This window comes from Peromyscus leucopus, chromosome 12 (assembly GCF_004664715.2).
Source record: "Peromyscus leucopus breed LL Stock chromosome 12, UCI_PerLeu_2.1, whole genome shotgun sequence".
Lineage (NCBI taxonomy): Eukaryota > Metazoa > Chordata > Mammalia > Rodentia > Cricetidae > Peromyscus > Peromyscus leucopus.
This window is the reverse complement of record NC_051073.1, coordinates 76,756,479-76,777,590: the sequence shown is the minus strand read 5'-3', so window position 1 is coordinate 76,777,590 and position 21,112 is coordinate 76,756,479.

Here is a 21,112-nt window from a genome sequence, read left to right as displayed (position 1 = left end):
CTGACATGGTTAGGCTGAGGAGGGTGGAGCCAGCCTCCAGTGTGCGTGCTAAGTTACCCACACCACAGAGGGCCTAGGTGACACCTAGCAGTTTAAGCTTTGGCTCATGTGCTCATAGAACACTGCAGGTGCTTAGCAAAGCCAGGTCCAGACCAAAAACAAAACAAAACAAAACAAAACAAAACAAAACAAAACAAAACAAAACAAAACAAAACACAACCCTAAACAGGTGCAGAATGCTTAAAAATGTGCTTAGATGCTTAACAAAGAAAAGGAAATGGATATAGACAGTTATAGAAAGTAAATAATTTAAAAATAATGAAGTAAAGTCTTTAAAGAAAGAGTAATATAGCCGGGCGATGGTGGCACATGCCTTTAATCCCAGCACTCGGGAGGCAGAGCCAGGTGGATCTCTGTGAGTTTGAGGCCAGCCTGGTCTCCAAAGCGAGTTCCAGGAAAGGCACAAAGCTACACAGAGAAACCCTGTCTCAAAAAAAAAAAAAAAAAAGAAAAGAAAAGAAAAAAAAAAGAGTAATATAAGAAAAATAAGGATGGGAAATACACAGGGTGTCTGGGTCCTGTATGGCGCTTTGTTTACTTTGGATTTTTAAAAATGCAAATGAACAAAAGATGGTGGCAGCTGAGAGATATTGGACTGTGGGGAAAACTACTGAATTAAACACAGGAATCAAAAAGCTATGGATTCCTTCCAAATTAATGAAGATTGGATTTGACCAGGGGAGACTTCCTGAAAATCTTGGCTACAGACATGAAGGGAGAACCCAAGAAAAGCTACAAGACAGGGGAGGTATATGCTGATCCCTCTACATGGGAACAGCTCTGAGACTGGATGAGACATGATAAATGTTGTTGGCTACAGAGTCCTCATGACTTATTATTACATGCCATCCTTTCATATGGCATGAGTGGAGATTTATATTTCAGTTTAGTTATACAGTCCAAACGGACCTATAAAGTTGACAGATGCCTTTTACCTGCTCAACATAAAACAAAAAATCATCTTTAGCTGACTTGTGTACACCACACATTTCCATACTTGTATTCATGCAAATGTGTATGTTACCTTTAAAAGTTTGTGTGTTTTCAGAAAAAAAAAAAAGGACCAGACACTAATAAAGACAAGTAGCCCAGGTGATCCAACCTCTCAGAGTGCCTCTGTTGCAGTTTCCTCAAAATTCTGTAACCAGAACAACTTCAAGGCTGTTAGCTGAGATGGTCCAGCCTCAAAGACCACTCTAGCCAAGACTTCAGTTAAGCTCTGCACTTTCCCATTATGCAGAGACTGGACAACAAATGATATGACTAGCTCTCCCAGGACTTGACCTTTATCCCAATTTTCTCAGGGTCCCCTAAAGATGCTCTCACCCCTAGACAACAGGAAGCAGTCTAGAGAGAACAGCACCCCACATTCCTAAAAGGTAGGGTGGGTGTTTTTTGGTGGTTTGATTGGTTATGGATGTTTGTCATTGTTTAGAGGGGTTAGTTGCAAGTTGTTATTGGTCATGGACAGGGAGGAAACTAAACAAAGGAGATCAGATTCAGGAATCTCTTTCTGAAAAGAAAAAAGGGGGGATATAGAAATGAGAGGATAAAAGGGTAGGTTATTGAATCTACTTTTAAACTAAAAAAGCAACTACTAGTCTTAAATACTTTACATTAGTATGGATTTTTGTACATTGATACAAATTTAAGGTTATTTTGTTATAACATAATGTATATATGTTTCTACTGTTGTTTAAGGTATTGTACCTATGCAGCTCATTTAACAATGTACTGTAAATTTCTTGTCCTTGAAAGCTATTATTACAAACTATTTAGGATAATTAAGAAATGCAGGTTACTAGTTAGTCATTTATAATAATTAAACTTGTAGTCATATTAGGTATGTTTTCAAGGTTAGAGATATAGTTTAGATAGACAGATGGTCTTCAAATAATTCAGAGACCTACAGAATATAACATTTAAGATGTTTTAATAACATAAGGCTTTTCATGACAGTGAGATACATCTGCTCCTGGCAGCACCAATCTACTTCAGAGAAGATGATGGACTTTGAAGAACCTCTATATGGAGTTTGCTTTCACTGTGGCAAAGCTAGCCACTGGGCAAGAAACTGCCCTTGCCTCATACTGTTGACAGCATGCTGTCCAAATTGGACAAGCAGGACACAACAGAAGGCAACTGCTGAACTTTGCCAAGACCAGGTAGGACAGCCCTCCAAAATTTCCTGCTTCACAGAAAAAAGTCTGTCAGATATTCTAAGCCTCTAGGCCAAAGATAGATGCCCCAACATTTCAGAGGAACTTTGGGGTGACTGTCCAGACAGCCAGATATCTCTGTCATTTCTATAGTTATGGAATTTGTTTGTTCTGCACTTCCACTTACTCAGGTAAAATTATATTCCTCTCAGGTCTCTGATGGGATTGAAGACTAGCTAGTTATAGTTATAGTTTTCCTTAGTTATGATAGGAAGTAAATTATGTATAAAACTTTGGACTCACCAAGAGAGGATAGATAATGGAGTATTTTCTCTGAATTTGTCAAATACAAATGAATTGGACACTGTGAATTTATTTCTTACTTGATAATTGTTCTTATTGCTTATAGTTTCATTTTGTTAAAGTTAATATCTTTCTTTTTTATTTGGATGATATCTGAAAATTGTTCTTTTTTTTTTTGGTTTTTTGAGACAGGGTTTCTCTGTGTAGCTTTGCACCTTTCCTGGAACTCACTTGGTAGCCCAGGCTGGCCTGGAACTCACAGAGATCCGCCTGCCTCTGCCTCCCGAGTGCTGGGATTAAAGGCGTGCACCACCACTGGATAATTGTTCTTATTGTATATAGTTTTACTATGTTAGAGTCAAAAACCTTTCCTTTTTATTTAGACAAAAGGGGGAAATGTTGTGGAAGATTTATTTGCACTGTCACTCCGAGACCACCAATGGAGTTAAACCTTGATTCAGATGTTCAGATGGCAGAGTACACATTCAGCTGGCCAGAATAAACCATAGAGGTTTTTTTTTTTTTTTTTTTTTTTTTTTTTTTTTTTTTTTTTTTCAGACCCAAAAGAGGATAGAATAAGGAGGGGCTTGGAAAGATTCATGGGCTTTTCAATCTGGGAATGTGGCAAGGAGGGTCAGCTGATCGTTTCTCCACTGCTCTGTGTATCTATCAGGTTTATATCCTAATTATCTGACTCCCAAGTTTTACTTATTACTAGAACAATAAAAGTAGCCACTATATATGGAGATGGGCTAGAAGGGGAGGAAAGAAGGGGTCCATAGGAAGGGGGGCAAACAAGGTTTTCTATCAGGATCTGCTTAGAGGAAGGGGAGGCCACAGCTGGTAGCTGCTTTCAGACCTGACAATGAGACTGGGGGCTTGGATCTGGAGGAGAGAAAAAAAGAGTGATGCTCTGAAGATCACCTACCTGCCTTCCTGGCCAGGCTGCTGAGTTCCCAGGGATGCCTGTGGGAGTTGGTACCTGAGAGAAAGGGATGGGGTGGTGAGGGGAGCTGAAAGAGATCAGTATGATCCACTAGATATGGGTATAGAGAGTGTATCCTATAGGTTTTGATATGCTGTTTTCATTTTCCTATGATTCCAGAACCTAAATTTTTTTCTTGATTTTATTCAGTGATCATTCACCATGCAGTATTACATTGTTTAATTTCTGAAGTTTACGTGCATTCTTGGGTTTCTCTCACTGATTTGTAGTCTTACTCCATTGTGGTGAGATAGAATATGAGCAGTTCTTTCAATTCTTTTTCAATTTCTTTTTTTTTTTTTATTTGAGATTTGCTTTGTGTCCTAATATATGACCTATTTTATAAAATAGTTCCATGGGTTATCAAGGAGAATACATACTCCAGTGTCTGGATGGAAAGTTCTGTAGATGTCTGTTAAGTCCATCTGATCTACAATGCCATTCAGTTCACACACTTCTCTAGTTTTTAGATGAGAAGGGGCATCAAAGCCACTGTTGTGCTAGAGTTAGCTTATGGCTTCTAGCAGTCCGTGTCTTACCGCACTGGAGGCACCTGTGTTCAGGGCTTGCATGTATAGGATGCAGATGTTCTCCTGACGGATTGTTCCCTGAAGCAGCATGAAGCGACCTTCTTAAGCCCTTTTCACTGGCTTCAGTTTGATGTCCATCTTGTCAGCTATTAGAACCAAGACACCTTCTGTTTCTAGGTCTACTCAATGGGATGTTTTTTCCATCCTTTCACCCTGAGGTGTGTCTGTCTTTTGTGGTGAGGTGTATTTCTTGGAGGCAACAAAGAGATGGTTCCTGTATTTTGAGCCAATATACTAACCTGTATCTTTTCATTGGGGAATTGAGACCATTAATATATTCATTCATAATTATTTCAGAAATTCAGAAATAATTATGAATATATTGTCTGTATGGACTCCTGTCATTTTGTTGATTTTTTTTTGTACTTGGATTTTTTTCCACTTTCTCTCTTACTGAACTATTTTTCTTGCATGGTTTATTTTTTCCTATGGCCTTGTGGGTATTTTCTCTTCAGTCCAGTAGATTTCTTTAAGCATTTTTATGTAGAGCTGGCTCAGTGGTCATAGATTTCTCTAGTTTATTTTTAAAGAATAATGGTATTTTTATTTGTGTTTTTCTCATAATAAAGTTTAAGATAAATTTAAAAAGCAATCATAAATAAAACACATTTTAAAATATTTGTGGATGAATGTTTTGCCCACATGTATGTGTGTGCAGCACATGCATGCCTGGTGCCCTTGGAGGCCAAAGAGGGAGTCAAATCTCTTGGAACCAGAGATGTCCAGTTCCTGTAGAGTGACACCTGAGATGCTCCTCTGGCCTCCACGTGCACCTTCAGCTCATTTCCTGTTGTGAAAAGCGTTTGTTTTTCTTTATACATGACAGCGAGTATTGCTGGCTATAGGAGTCTAGGTTGGCAGTTGTTACTTTCCAGAACTTGAAATACATCATTGCAAGCACTTTGAGCTTTAAAAGTTTCAGTTAGATGGTATGCTGCCATTCTGATGGGTATATCTTTATATGTGACTTTATCTCTCTCTCTTTCTTTTCAGTGTGTAGGTGCTGGGACTTGAACTCAGGTCATTGGGCTTGGCAGCAAGTGCCTTTACCTGCTGAGCCACCTCACTGGCCCCTCTCTTGCTGTTTTCAAGGTGCTTCCTTTGCTCTATTTAGGTTTTATTTCTGATGGAGGAGTGTTTTAGCCATTGCTGTGATGAAGCACCATGGCCAAAGAAACGTGGGGACAGCTGGGTGGTGGTGGCCCTGGCGGTGGTGGCCCGGGCGGTGGCGGCCCGGGCGGTGGCGGCCCGGGCGGTGGCGGCCCGGGCGGTGGTGGCGCATGCCTTTAACCCCAGCTCTCGGGAGGCAGAGGCAGGAGGATCTCTGAGTTTGAGGTCATCCTGGCCTACAGAGCAAGTTCCAGGACAGACAGGGCTGCTATATAGATAAACCCTGCCTTGAAACAACAAAAACAACAGAGAGAGAGAGAGAGAGAGAGAGAGAGAGAGAGAGAGAGAGAGAGAGAGAGAGACTTGGGGAGGAAAGGGTTTATTTGGTTTACACTTCCACATCACAGTTCACCATCCAAGGAAGTCAGGGCTTGAACCTGGAGGCAGGAACTGATGCAGAGGCCATGGAGGAATGCTGCTTACTGACTTGTTCCTCATGGCTTGCTCAGTCTGCTTTTTTATAGACTCCAGGACCACCAGCCTAGGGATGACCCCACCCACAGTGGGCTAGGCTTTCCCCATCAGTCACAAATTAAGAAAATGCCCTACAGGCTTGCCTATAATCTGATTTTATGGAGGCATTTCCTTCCTTCCTTCCTTCCTTCCTTCCTTCCTTCCTTCCTTCCTTCCTTCCTTCCTTCCTTCCTTCCTTCCTTCCTCCCTCCCTCCCTCCCTCCCTCCCTCCCTCCCTCCCTCTCTCTCCCTCTCCTCCCCCACCCCTCTCTCCTTTTTTCCCCCCGAGACAGGGTCTCACTATGCAGCTCTGCATTTTCTTAATTGAGGTTCTCTCCTCTTATATAACTTTACCTTGTATCAAGTTGGCATAAACTACCCAACACAGGGAGGTTCTTTTCTCATTTGTGTTTGGTCCTAAATGCCTCTGGTAGCTTGGTTGGCATCTCTTTTCCCAACTCTGGAAAATTGTCTGTCATGATTGTTTTTAGAATTTTTTTTATGCCTTTAGAACAGGATTCTTCTCCTCCTACACCTGTAACTTGTAGATGGTCTTTTCAGAACGTTGTGGTTCCCACTGGTACCCTATTAACATTTCATCTCTGCCCTTGCTTGATTATCCCATCCCTTCACCTTGTCTCCAAGCTCAGATAGTCTCTCTTCTCCTTGGTCATTCTGTTGTGAGACTTTCCACAGAGAGTTTTGTTTAACTTATTTATGTTTTCATCCCAGTATTTTTTCAGGTTTTTTTTTTTTTCATTATTTCTACCTCTTTGTTGAATTCCTAGCTCATGTCTTACAACAGCCTCCTTATTGCATGCAGGCATTTGTGTTCTTATATGCTGCAGCAGGGACCTTCCTGCAAGAAGCACTCGGACACCAGTGAGAGTGGAGAGAGGAGACGTCACCAGAAAGGCTTCGGTGCCGGGTGCAGTTTGTATCCTCCGTTTGTGCTCTAAAGCCACAGATGGAGGTGAGCAAGCCAGCAAGATTTGACAGAAGTCTGTGTGGCAGCTAGTAGGTCGGTAAGGGCAGCGACCCATGGTTTCAGCTGTCTCTCCAGGTCATCCTGTCCCAGGCAGCAGGTGAAGTCATGCTTGGCAGTGGGCAGTGCAAGCGGTGCTTTAAATAAATCATTACATACGTCAATAACTCAGTATCTAAGAGTTGGCCTTTTCTACCTTACTCTACTCTCTTTCCTCCTCTTCACCTTCATCATGCCTTACAGGTGTATTGTCTGCATTATACTCCATGGGCTCTTATTTGTACCTTTGGCCTTAATCCACTTACATAGCTTCAGCAGTTTTCTCCTATTATTTCTAACTGACTAGCGTAAGACGAGCATTTCTCATTTAAGACCGTGTACATATCTCCCCTTTCAGCGATCACCAAGTCTAATCCCTAGGATTTTGGAAGATCGTTGTTGTCAATGAATCCATTTCATTCTGAAGTGTGACCGCGCTTTCCCGGACAGTAGGTAAGTCTTTCTTGATTTGAATGGGGGAGCTGGCTGTGTTGAAATTGTTGGCCGCCCATGGCCGCAACACCAGCAGTCACGGGCTTTGTCAGGGCCATTCCTAGCAGGAATACTAAAAGTACAGGAGGCTTTTTTAATTTCTTGAATATAGGGACATAAATGCAGCTGGATCTTGATTCCTGGGAGTACATCTAAGTTGGAAGATAGGGATACCAGTCCACAACTGTCTCCTGGGTAGCAGGTATAGATACCCTTGATGTAGGTGAAGTGTGTACCTTTAGGAGTTACTGTTCTTTTTATTTTTATTTTAATTAATTAATTAATTAATTAATTCCAAGACAGGGTTTCTCTGTGTAGCTTTGGTGCCTGTCCTGGATCTCACTCTGTAGACCAGGCTGGCCTCGAATTCACAGAGATCTGCCTGGCTCTGCCTCCCGAGTTCTGGGATTAAAGGCGTGTGTCACTGCCGCCTGATGAGTTACTGTTCTTTTAACAGTAGCTGTTCTTACTCTGGAACAGCCCTTTTAATTTTTTACACACTGGACTTTTCCTATGACCTGATCAGGTGGTTTAGTTAAACATGTCCCTTTTCTGTTAGTCAGGCTTTGATTAGTTATTTCTATTCCAGTATAAGTAACCTGGACTGCCTGTAAGCATATCCGGCAGTCCTGACCTGGGTCAAGGAGCTCCATGGCTGGTATTTATTAAAGCTAGCATTGTAAGGCACAGCTTTCCTCAGATGAAGGGCTTTTTATGGTCAGTTCCCATGTTATTTCTCCCTGGTTCCCTTTGTCTTAGTTAGGGTTTCTAGTGCTCTGATGAAACACCATGACCACAAAGCAAGTTGGGGAGGGAAGGGTTTATTTGGCTTAGACTTCCACATTATAGTCATCACTGAAGGAAGTCAGGACAGGAACTCAAGCAGGGCAGGAATCTGGAGGCAGTAGCTGATACAGAGGCTTTCTGTCTTGCTCAGGCTCTCGCTCTTGCTCTCTCCTGCCTTCCTTCCTTTCTTTTTTCTTTTTTTTTTTTTTGACACAGGGTTTCTCTGTATAGCCTTGGTTGTCTTGGAACTCACTCTGTAGATCAAGTTGGCCTCGAACTCATGGAGATCTGCCTGCCTCTGCCCTCTGAGTGCTGGGATTAAAGGTGTGCACCACCATTACCACACAGCTCAGCCTGCTTTCTTATAAAACTCAGGACCACCAGCCCAGGGATGGCACCACCCACAATAGGCTGGGCCCTCCCCCATCAATCACTAATCAAGAATATGTCCTATAGGGTTGTCTACAGACTGATCTTATGAAGGCATTTTCTTTTCCTTTTTTGTTTTGGCTTTTCAAGACAGGGTTTCTCTGTGTAGTTTTGGTTCCTGTGTTGGATCTCGCTCTGTAAACCAGGCTGGCCTCAAACTCACAGAGATCTGCCTGGCTCTGCCTCCTGAGTGCTGGGATTAAAGGCATGCGCCACCACCTCCCACGAAGGCATTTTCTTAATTGAGGTTCCAGATGACTTTAGCTTGTGTTAAGTTGACATAAAACAATCTGGCACAGTCTTCAACCGAAGGCCCACATGGCCTATATGTCCTTCAATGGGAGCCCCCTTCAAGGCCCTTTTGAGGCAAAGACCATTCATGACCAGTATTTAAGACAAGACTAACAGGTGTCCCCACAATCCATAATCATTCTGTCTTCTGGTCACTCGTCCACAGGCTGTCACTAGCTGGGGCCATCTCTGAAAGGTATCAGTCTTTTTCTGTTGTGGGCAGTTCCATCACAGCATGATGGTCTGAGGGATGATCTGTGGCTGGCCTGTTTCTCCGGAGAAGTGCCACCTGAAAGAAATAAGGCAGACACCCTCAGGGTGCCCAGGAATTGGAGTTGCCCTTGAACAAGATTGCTCTCCAGACTAATTTATGTGACAGGGTCAGAGAGGCTGAGTGGGGATTGTGTGTGCTCAGGATCAGGAAGGACATCAGGAAGCCAGGTAGAGGCTGGGCTGGGTCTCCATTCCAAGCTAGTTTTGAGCTGTCGGTTTTAGAGGCTGCTCTGGGTCAGCTCTCACAGTTCAGTCCTGGCTTGGGTCCACAACTGCCTTGGTGTGGGTGTGGTGTATCCATGGCTTGACACCTGCAACTTTCAGATCTGAGGGGTGGGTAATTTTTGTGCAGTGCCAGCTAAGTCTTTCAGGAATCAGTGGAGGTGGGTGTGTCCACACTCTCAGAAGTCCTTTGGGTCCTTTGGGAGCATTGGAGGTGGGAGACCAAACATGACCTCAAAAAGAGAGTAACCACATTTACAGGGTGTGCAATGCACCCTACACAGTACACATGGCAGAGTTTCTGGCCAAGGGAGGTCTGTTTCTTGGTAATGTTTGGCCAGTGTCATTTTAAAAGTCCTATCCATTCTCTCAGTGTGGTGTGAAGATTGAAGATAGTACCATGTGCACAATTTCAAGTTAATTCTCTGTGCAGGTAAGAAAAGCTTCTGTGTAGCCCGAGAAGGTGTGTATCATACCCAGCAAGTACAGGAGCCCTCTGCTGGACTGAATGCCAGGAAAGTCCACTCCTAGATGCTTAAATGCTAGGTCCCTGTTTTTGTGTCAGCTCAAGACCTTGGGGTCCCTGCTTGAGATTGTTCCAAGCACACTGCGGATGGACCTTGCTAGTTTGTTGGGTCAGTGTTGGCAACCTCAGGAACACCAAATATCTTTGCAACAATTCTTGTAGGGAAGTTTTCCCAGAGGGGTTGCTTCGTGATCTTGCTGGACTAGGTTGGGAGCTGTCATCTCAGGAATTATTATTTCCCTGTAGTAGTCAGTCTTCCTGACTTTCAGCAGCCCCTTCATCAGTTATTAAAACAACTTCTGGGGGTAATGGGAGGGACTGCTGGGCTGTGTCTTCACTAAGGACAGCCTGTTTGGTTGCCTGGTGCCAGCTCGTTTCCTCAACTCACGCATCCTTGTCATTTTGTGTGAGCCTGGCGGTACACCGCTGCCTCAGTCGGAGGGAGGGACAGACAGACAGCTCCAGGAGCTGGAGGGTTTGGTCTCTGTTTCTCATTGTTGTACTCCCTGTGGTCAGCAGTTTCCTTTCTCCATATATTGTTACTTTGAGTCTCTAGATGTGAGGGGCTATTGCCCCGCTGTAGACTCCAGCTCCCATCGGCAGGAGGTTCCATATCTGAATTGGGGAGCAGCTCATCTGATATGTCAATCTGTGAGGAGAGAAAAAAAGTCTCTTTAATGATTTCTCTGCAGTCATGGCAGGGCTCTCCTTCCTCTTCAGGCAAATATTGTCCGGATAACATAGCTGTCATCTTTTTGGATGAGGGGAAGGCTTGGCATTTCCCTAAGTGGACACATTGGAACAGACTTGTCCCTGAAATGCAGCCAACCAGAGTCTGGCAGAGCTGTCTGGCTGGCGGAAGTTGGTGAGCATTGCACCAGGCAGATGTCTTTAGAGGGTTGGAGCAGGTGGTCTGTGGCTGCCTGGTGCTGGCAGTTGGAGCCAGTAGGAGGCAGTGCCACTGGCAAGATATCAGCCCCAGGGGATGCTAACGGGGCTGTTTCCTCAGTGTCTGCAGACTTAACAGTCTTAGCAGGACTGTCCAGGTCTCACATTGGGACTGTGCAGACCCCATGATGAGAAGAGTTCCCTAGCGCGAAGAGCTGGGAGAGTTTATATGTGCGCAGCCCATTGTGGTGCATAGGGTGGATGGAGAAGACCAACTTTGCCCTCAAGCAGATGCCCCCAGGATGGCCACCATGCAGCGATGTAAGAGGTCTCACCTTAGGGCCACACTATAACATCTTGTTCGGTCAGCTCCTATTATAGAAGGTGAGTGCCTGCTCATGTGGGACCTCACTGGATCCACACATTGGTGCCCAATCAGATCCCATAGCCACAGAGCCACGGGACTGTTACAAGCATTCATACACATTTTTGCGATTCAGAATTTTTTTTTTTTTTTTTTTTTTTTTTTTTGGTTTTTTTCGAGACAGGGTTTCTCTGCGTAGTTTTGCGCCTTTCCTGGAGCTCACTTGGTAGCCCAGGCTGGCCTCGAACTCACAGAGATCCGCCTGCCTCTGCCTCCCGAGTGCTGGGATTAAAGGCGTGCGCCACCACCGCCCGGCTTCATTCAGAATTTTTAAGTTCCCATATTACATTTCTGGTTTGTTTATTTCTCTGGGTACCAATACCAACTACTGTCTTGATATCCCTTTGGAGACCTGTAAAGGGATGGTTCTCTCCCACTGACCAGTTCCTGAATAACCACTCAGAGGCTTAATATTACTTATAAATGCTTGGCTGGTAGCTCAGGCTTATTACTCTTACACTTATTAGCTATTACACTTATTACTTATTACTCTTACACTTATTAGCTCTTACACTTAAATTAACCCATAATTCTTATCTATGGTTAGCCAAGTGGCTTGATACCTTTTCTCAGCATGGCATTTTCATCTTGCTTCCTCTGCATCTGGCTGGTGACTCCTGACTCTGCCCTTCTCCTCAGTATTCTCAGTTTGGCTTTCCTGCCTAACTTCCTGCCCAGCTACTGGCCTGTCAGCTTTTTATTAATCAATGAGAGCAACACATATTCACAGCATACAGAGGGACCATCCCATTGCATTTCCCCCTTTCTGTCTAATCAAAAAGGAAGGTTTTAACTTTAAGATAGTAAAATTGCATATAACAAAATAGTTATCAAGTAAGCATTATATTAACACTACCTAATCCATTTGCATTTGGCAAAATTAGAGAAAATATTTAGTTATCTATTCTATCATGGTGAGTCTAAAGTTTTGTATTTAATTTACTTTCTATTATAACTAAGGAAAACTATAATTATAACTATTTTGTCTTCAACTCCATCAAAGACCCCAGAAGGATATATTATCTGAGTAAACAGGAAGTGCATTGTAAGCAACTTACAAAACTCTAGAAAGAGCAGAGGCATCTGGCTGCCTGGACAGTCACCCAAAATTCTTCTGTAGTGTTGGGGCATCCATTTTCAGCCTACAGGCCTGGAGTATCTGGCAGACTTTTCAATGAAGCAGGAAATTTGAAGGACTGTCCTGCCTTGTATTGGCAAAGTTCATCAGTCACTCTCCTCTGTATTCTGCAGAATGCCGGCAGTATATTCTGTGAAGCAGGAACACTGAAGGACCATCCCACCTCGTGTTGGCAAAGTTCAGCGGTCACTTTCTTATGGGTCCTGCATACCCAGTTTATACAATATACTATCAAGCAATCCAGGCAGGAGCAATTTCTTGCCCAAATGGTTAGCCTTGCCATATTGAAAGCAAATTCCATAAGGAGTTTCTTCGATGCCCATCATTCTCTTTAAAGTAATTGATGCTGCCAGGAGCAGACATGTCTCACTGCTGAGAAAAGTCTAAGTTCTTAAGACATTTTAAATGACATATTCTGTAGGTCTTTGAAGTGTTTGAAGATTACCTACTTAATTGAAATATATCTTTGTATACCTGAAAACCTAACAATATGGCTATAAGTTTGAGTATTGTAGATGACTATTAATCTGTATTGTTTTTGTTTTTGTTTTTTTAAGACAGGGTTTCTCTGTGTAGTTTTGGTGCCTGTCCTGGATCTTGCTCTGTAGACCAGCCTGGCCTTGAACTCACAGAGATCCACCTGGTTCTGCCTCCCGACTGCTGGGATTAAAGGTGTGTGAAATCCACAAAGATACCTCCACAATAGACTATTGGCAATGGTCGAGAGAAAGCCCGAACTGACCTACTCTGGTGATGGGATGGCCAAACACCCTAACTGTCATGGTAGAACTCTCATCCAATGACTGATGGAAGCAGATGCAGAGATCCATGGCCAGGCCCCAGGTGAAGCTCTGGGAGTCCAATTGGTGAGAAAGAGGAGGGACTGTATGAGCAAGAATTGTTGAGACCATGTTTGGAAAAAGCACAGGGACAAATAGCCAAACTAGTGGAAACACATGAACTATAAACCAATAGCTGAGGAGCCCCCAACTTGATCAGGCCCTCTGCATAAGTGAAGCAGTCAATTAGCTTGAACTGTTTTGGAGGCCCCCAGGCAGTAGAACTGGGACCTGTCCTTAGTGCATGAACTGGCTTTTTGGAGCCTGGGGCTTATGCTGGGACACTTTGCTCAGCCTGGGTGAAGGGAGGAGGGGCTGGACCTGCCTCAACTGAATCTACCAGGCTGAGCTGAATTCCCAGGGGAGTCCTTGCCCTGGAGGAGATGGGGATGGGGGGTGACTTGGGGAGAGGGTCGGGGGAGGGCGGGAGGAGGGACGATAGGGGAATCTGTGGCTGATATGTAAAATTTTAAAAAAATAATAAAAAACGTGTGTGCCACCACTGCCCAGTTTAATCTGTATTTTTAAATTATACATTATATTTTAAAATGAGCTGCATAAGCACAATACCTTAAGCATACATCATAGCAAAACTGACTTTAAATTTGTATCAATAAACTAAAACTCATGAATGTAAAATATTTTGAGATTAAGAGTTGTTTTTTGATTAAAGTAGATTCAATAAACTACCCTTTTATTTTCATCATAATAACCTACTCTTTTCCCCATCATTTTTATATCATATCCTCATTTCTTTTTTAGAAAGAGATTGACTATGACCATTAACAATTAATTTATAACCAACCTCCCTTAAATGAAAACAAACATTCATAAACAATATCTTGGGAATTGGGGCATAGTTCTCTAGACTACTTCCTGTTGGTTGGGGGTTCTGGTAATCTGATGGGGATCCTGAGAAAATCTGAGATAATGGCTAAGTCCTGGGAAGACCAGTTACAATCATTGCTGGTAGATATCACCTGTCAAGTGTCAGGAAGTCTCCCTTGGTCAAACCTGATCCATCTTAACCTGGAACGAATCCACAGACTCTTGTTTCCTGTGGAAACAAAAGCAAAACCACTTCTCCAAAGCAATGCATCTTTTAAGTTCCATTTTACAAATATATTTTTTGACTTCTGTTTTAAAGTTAATGCATTCTTAAAATGTCTAGGCTGGGGTATTTCATCAGTCCCTCTACCAATCCCATGTCTCTCAGCAAATGTTGTTTGCTTGTCAGAAATCAAGAATTTCAAAATTGCCTGGCCATGGTAGTGATACACACCTTTAATCCCAGCACTTGGGAGGCAGAGGCAGGCAGACCTCAGTGAGTTTGAGGCCAGCCTGGTCTACAAAGCTGACAGAATTTTCCCTGGGGTCAGCCCTGAGGAAATTCCTCCCAGAGTCTGGGGAAGATTCTACATCCAGCATGAGGTTATCCGAGGGAAAGAATCTTCGCAAACCATGCTCTCTTGTCTGTTAACTTTATTCCTCTATGACAAAATTCTATCTGTACAGCTTCAGTTCCGTTCTGAGCCTCAGTTCCTCTCTGTCCCTACTTTTTCTATCCCCTCATAGCCCTGGTAATAACTAAGCCTTATGCTTTTGATCTCATCTTCATCCTCTGTTCCTTTGACCTCCATCCTTCCTGGCTCCTCAACCCCTGGCCCTGATAAACTCTACAAGAGATCTGCCTTACCATCTACAGAATCTCTGCCTTTCTCTCTTCTCTCTAGCCATGTGGCTCTGTCTGCCATCTACAGAAAACTGCCTTGTTCTTCCTCTCCTCGCCACCCAACTCTGCTCTGGCCAGGAATCCTGCCTCACCCTTCACTCCACCTGGATATGCAAAAACCTCCTTTGTTCTGAGTCAGTTGCTCTGGAATGCCATTTTCCTGTCTGGGGAAAGGAGGTCTGAGCTTCATTTGCACAAGAAACAAAGCTATGCACCTACCACCTCCTTGTCTCCTAGGCCCTGTGGGAGAGTTAGTTATCTAGTGGATCAGGGTCTGAGAAGCCTATACTGTTTGCCAATATGGTCTAGTAGTATGTGGGCCCACAAGAACTTCATTGCAGAAGACAGCTGAAATATTAAAAACTGAGTAACACCAAATATTTTTTGATAAATGACTTCCTCTAGAAAAATGCCTTGAAATTTCTAGGTATAGCTCTAGTATACAGCTGAATCTCTATAATATATTCTTATGGCCTACAAGACAAAGTGAGTTCCAGGGCAGCCAGGACTGCTACACAGAGAAATCCTGCCGAGAGAGAAAGAGAGAGAGAGAGAGAGAGAGAGAGAGAGAGAGAGAGAGAGAGATTCAAAATCAACACATTCCTATATAGGATTTATACTCCCTGGGTATTTTCCATCTCAATGTGGCTTATTTTTTTATTACTTTACTTATCTCTTTAAAGACTTTATTTTTAAACTATTTATTTTTTTAATGACTGTACCCTTTTTCTTTTCTTAAACCTATGCAAATTTTTCAAATATACTATAACCCATTTAGAGTTTTTTTTCCATCTGAATCTGTTTTTTACTGCGTATCTCTATCTTTTTCTGAACACATGAGCATTTAAACTGCTAAGCGGGTGTGGCTAGGACTAAAGCAGAGGCTTTGGCCACTGGCTCCGCCCCATTCCTTGGCTTCCTGAGAGTCTAGCTTCCTGGCGGAGGTACCAATGAGAGTCATGCTTAACGTCCCAACTCTGGGAAGCTGTTGGGTCCATGCTGCCACCAAGTAGTGTGCAGCCTGCCACCCACAAACCCCATTCAAGTACTCCATAGTAGGACCTCCCAAAAGAACCAGTCATGCCACCAGCATGAACCAGGAAGCCATGTCTTAAAGGAGCCATGCCTCTGCTTGCCGCCAGCAAACAGAGCCTACTGAGAAGATGTTCCTACCAAGAAGCCATGCTTGACTCTTGTTCTTGTGTGTCTAGAATCCTTTTTTAAAGTTTTGTCAGGTTTTATGTGGAAATTTTGGCCCCACATTGGACCATCATATGTACCTTTCCTACCCACCAGTTGCTGAATAACCACTCAGAGGCTTAATATTACTTATAAATGCTTGGCTGGTAGCTCAGGCTTATTACTAACTAGCTCATACACTTAAATTAACCCATAATTCTTATCTATGGTTAGCCATATGGCTTGATACATTTTCTCATCATGGCACTCTCATCTTGCTTCTTGGGCATCTGGCTGGTGACTCTGACTCCACCCTTTTCTTCCCATCATTCTCAGTTTGGCTTTCCCACCTAACTTCCTGCCCAGCTACTGGCCTGTCAGCATTTTATTAACCAATGAGAGCAACACATATTCACAGCACACAGAGGGACCATCCCACTGCAGGGGCCCATGCCACTTTGGTATCCCACCAAGGCTTTGGAGACAATCTTCTGTAGGGTGCTCAAGACCACACATATTCTTCCTGCCTATCTCCCTGGAGGACCTTACCTGGCCTGGATATCCAGGCTAGTTTCATATACTTCCATTCAGAGACTCCAGTCCTGGGTCTCACAATCTCCTTTGCCACTGGAAGGGGACCCTGGAATCCCATAGGGGCTGATGCTTCCCTGTTTCATAGATCTTCACTGGGCACTGAGGACCCTGAGCTGTGGTGATATATTGTGCACCCTAATAAAATTTGCATGAAAAATCAGAGGATAGAACAAGCCACTAGATTAAACACAAAAGCCAGGCAGTGGTGGCACACACCTTTAATCCTAGCACTAGGGAGACAGAGATCCATCTGGATCTCTATGAGTTCAAGGCCACCCTGCATACATGAGATTGACTCAGTCTAGGAGAGAAACAGTGTCAGGCAGTGGTGGCACACACCTTTAATCCTAGCACTAGGGAGACAGAGATCCATGTGGATCTCTATGAGTTCAAGGCCACCCTGAATACATGAGATTGACTCAGTCTAGGAGAGAAACAGTGTCAGGCAGTGGTGGCACACACCTTTAATCCCAGTACTTGGGAATCACAAGCCTTTAATCCCAGTACTAGGAAGGAAGTAATATGGCTGGGCAGAGGAAGTTATACAAGGTGTGAGAAAACAGGAACTAAAGCTCTTTTTTAGCTAGAGCATTTTCAACTAGAGGCCTTTTGGCTAGAGAGCTTTTTTGGCTAAGGACTCAGAGGCTTTCAAACAGAGGATTCATGGAGTTGGCAAGGTGGGACATGGCAGTGGCTTGTTCCTTTGTCTCTCTGATCTTTCAACATTTACCCTGATATCGGGCTCCGGGTCTTTTATTAAAAGATCATTTAGCAATTCGAACTATACTGAGTGGCAGCCTCTCTGGACTAACTGGGGTCTTAGTGAAGGAGATCTAGCTGGGACTTCCAGAAACGTTGGGGGAATGGTTCTAGAATAAGCACTCTGACACCAATGGGGTGGAGGTGAGGAGATGTGGACAGAAGCCAGGCCAGCTCCTGAAAGGCTTCAATGGTAGGTCCAGTTTGTATTTTCATTTTATGTTGTAAAACCATAGGTGGGTTGGACAAGCAAGTGAGATTTTACAGAAGCCCACATGATAGTCAGCAGGTTGGTAAGGGCAGTGACCCATTGTTGCCGCTGTCTCTCCGGGTCATTCTGTTCCAGGCAGCAGGTGAAGTCATGCTTGGCAAAGGGAGAGTACAAGAGGTGCTTTAAGTAAATCATTAGATAGATCAATAAATCAGTATCTGATAATTGGTTTCTTCTACCTTATTCTACTTTACATTTGGGAGCTTATTTTTTTCCCTTTATTTCTTTGAACATACTTATCATTTTTTGGAATTCTATGTCTGGGATTTTATCTAACTCATTCTCACTGGATGCCATTACTGTAGGATTAGTAATTTTTGGAGGAGTGATGTTGCCTTGATTTTTTTTTTTTTTTATGTTTCTGTGTTATCTTGTTACTTGGGATTCTTGGGATTTTTTTATTTAAAAATTACTATTATTTTATTCTATGTATGTGGGTGTTTTGCCTGCATGCATGTCTTTGCACCATGTGTGTGCCTGATGCCTGAGGAGACTAGAAGAGGGTGTTAGATTTCCTGAAGCTGGGGTTACAGATGTTTGTGAGCCATCATGTGGATGCTGGGAATGAAACTCTAGTCCTCTGGAAGAGCATCCAATACTCTTTTATTTTTGGTTTTTTGAGACAGAGTTTCTCTGTGTAGTCCTGGATGTCCTGGAACTCACTCTGTAGACCAGGCTGGCCTCGAACTCACAGAGATCCACCCACCTTTGCCTCCTGAGTGCTGGGATTAAAGGCGTGCGCCGCCGCCGCCCAGTGCATCCATTGAGCTGTCTCATCAGCCTTGGATGCTTTTTACGTTAGCAGCTATATCCCCTCAGTCTACTATTTGCAGGGCCTTTAACGTGGCAGACTGCGTAATTCAGAAAACAGTTCCTTGGTCCAAGAGCTCAGGGTGTCGGGTGTGGACTTTGTATTATTCTCAGAGTAGAACAGGAAATGCAAGAGCAGCCACAGATGTTGGGTATTCTCACTATGCAAATATGTACTAGCCAATTAACCGCACCGGCCCCCATGTCAATAACCAAGGGCGGCATGGCGTGTGCTCAGGTTCTAGTTAATGAGATTAGGAGTCAGGGAAGTAGGCTGGGTAAGGATGGGGATAAGTAATAGGTTGATAGACTTCTTGTGGTGGTGGTCGTGACAGGGTCTCACAATGCAGTCCTGGCTGAACTGGAACTCTCTATGCAGACCAAGCTGGCCTTGAACTCACAGAGATCCATCTTATTCTGTCTCCAGAATGCTGGGGTTAAGGACATTTGCCACTGCTCCAAGCTTAGGTTGGCTTTGAAAAGTCCTTGGGAGGGAAACGTTGGGAAGCCCTTAGGGTTCACAGATTTCGGAGACTGTTAAAGCTGTGGAAGGTTATTACTCAGAGGTGAAAAGAGGAGGAGCTAAGGATTCGAGAAAGAGGGAGACATGCAAGGATAGAAGGGGACGTCCACACCAGGAGGCAAGGCAGTGTAAGTCCTTCCAGCACTCTGGAGGCAGAGGCAGGTGGATCTCTGAGTTTGAGGCCAGCCTGCTCTACAGAGTGAGTTCTAGGACGGCCAAGGCTACAGAGAGAAATCTTGTCTTGGAAACCCCAAAACCAAAACCAAAACAAAAAAAAAAAAAAAAAAAGAGGGAAGTCCATGAGATGCTGGTGAAGGGCTGAGCAAAGACTGCCTTGTTTAGACTGAGTGAAGAAACAAACACTGATCCTGAACCCTCACTGAGCAACAGAGACAAAAGTAAAACCATCGTGAGACTCATGTGCCACAGTGGACGTTATAAATAACAGAAAGCAAGAAACAGACAGGATGCCTGTGCAGTGAATTGCTGATACGGCACTGAGCTGAAAAATGACATTCTCAGACCCCTTGGGTTCTGGCGGGCTCCCCAAGGTGCTGGGTGTGGGAGGGTGAACAGGAGTCTGTGTTCTTGGGGGTCTGGCCTGTGAGGGAGTAGAGGTGGCAGGTCCTTTCCTGGAAGTTCCTTTGGAGCCCTGCACCCCTGTGTGGCCTTTCCTGGTGCTGCAGGTCAACACAGGCTTTCCTTGTAGTGTCTGAGGCTCCCTCCTGTCCGGTGGACAGTGTCAGGATCAACCATTAAGCCAAGAGTTAAAGTTGTTTTTTTTTTGAGACAGGGTCTAACTGTGTAGCCCTGGCTGTCCTAGAAGTCACTATGTAGACCAGGCTGGCCTCAAACTCAGAAATTCACCTATCTCTGCTTCCCAAGTTCTAGGATTAAAGGTGTGTGCCACATACCTGGCTAAGATTTAATTCTTTATGTAATAATAGACAAGCATGTCCATCTTATTAATATACAAATTTGGCTTTATCTATTATAAAATATAAAATTTTATGTATATCAAAGAATTGTTTTAAAATAAATGTCTTCATGATTTATTATCAGGAAATGTTTGATTTGCACATCGTGGTATATTACACCTGTGTAGGCTGGTTTTGTGTGTCAACTTGACACAAGCTAGCGTCATCAGGAGCCTCGGCTGAGGAAACGCCTCCATAAGATCCATCTGTGAGGCATTTTCTCATTTGGTGATCCATGGGGCAGGGCCCAGTCTCTGGGCTGGTGGTCCTGGGTTCTATAAGAAAGCAGGCTGAGCAAGCCATGGGCAGCAAGCCAGTAAGCAGCACCCCTCCATGGCCTCTGCATCAGCTTCGGCCTCCAGGTTCCTGCCCTGTTGCAATTCCTGTCCTGACTTCCTGCAGTGATGAACAGCAATGCTGAAGTGTGAGCCGAATAAACCCTTTCCTCCCCACCTTGCTTTTTTGGTCATGGTGTTTCGTCACAGCAATAGTCACCCTAACTAAGACGACACCTGTATACACAGGGTTGTGTAGAGAGTTCTCTGGCAGAAGGTCCTGCTGCACAAGAACAGCTCAAGTCTGCCATTTACAAAACACCCACATCTTAGGACCGACTCTCTGGGAGCCCTTTCATCCAGAGGTTTTATTTATTTTTTATTTTATGTGTTTGAGTGCTTGCCTCCATGTACATATGTGCACCATGTGTATGCTTGGTAACCCACGGACTCCGGAAGAGGCCATCAGACCCCCCAGAACTGGAGTTACAGACATTTGTGAGCTACCATGTGGGTGCCGAGAACTGAACCTTGCAAGAGCAGCAGGTGCTCTGGACTGCCTGACTCTCTCCAGCTCCTCACCCAGCATCTTAAACAGTTTCACTGGGGATTCTGTGCAGCTGATAAGGATGAAATGGAAGTACCAGGGGCGTGGGCAGGAGATGTGACTGGATCCCAGAGCAGTGCAGCTCTCCGGGGAAGTTGGAAGTGACCTCGATATTCTTTACTTAAGAGGCATAGTTGTAGCTGGGTTTGGTGGTTCATGCCAGGAGGACTGCTAAGAGTGTAAGGGTAGGCCGGGCAGTGGTGGCACACGCCTTTAATCCCAGCACTCTTTGAGTTCGAGACCAGCCTGGTCTACAGAGCAAGATCCAGGACAGGCACCAAAACTACGCAAAGAAACCCTGTCTAGAAAAACACAAACACAAAACAAAACAAA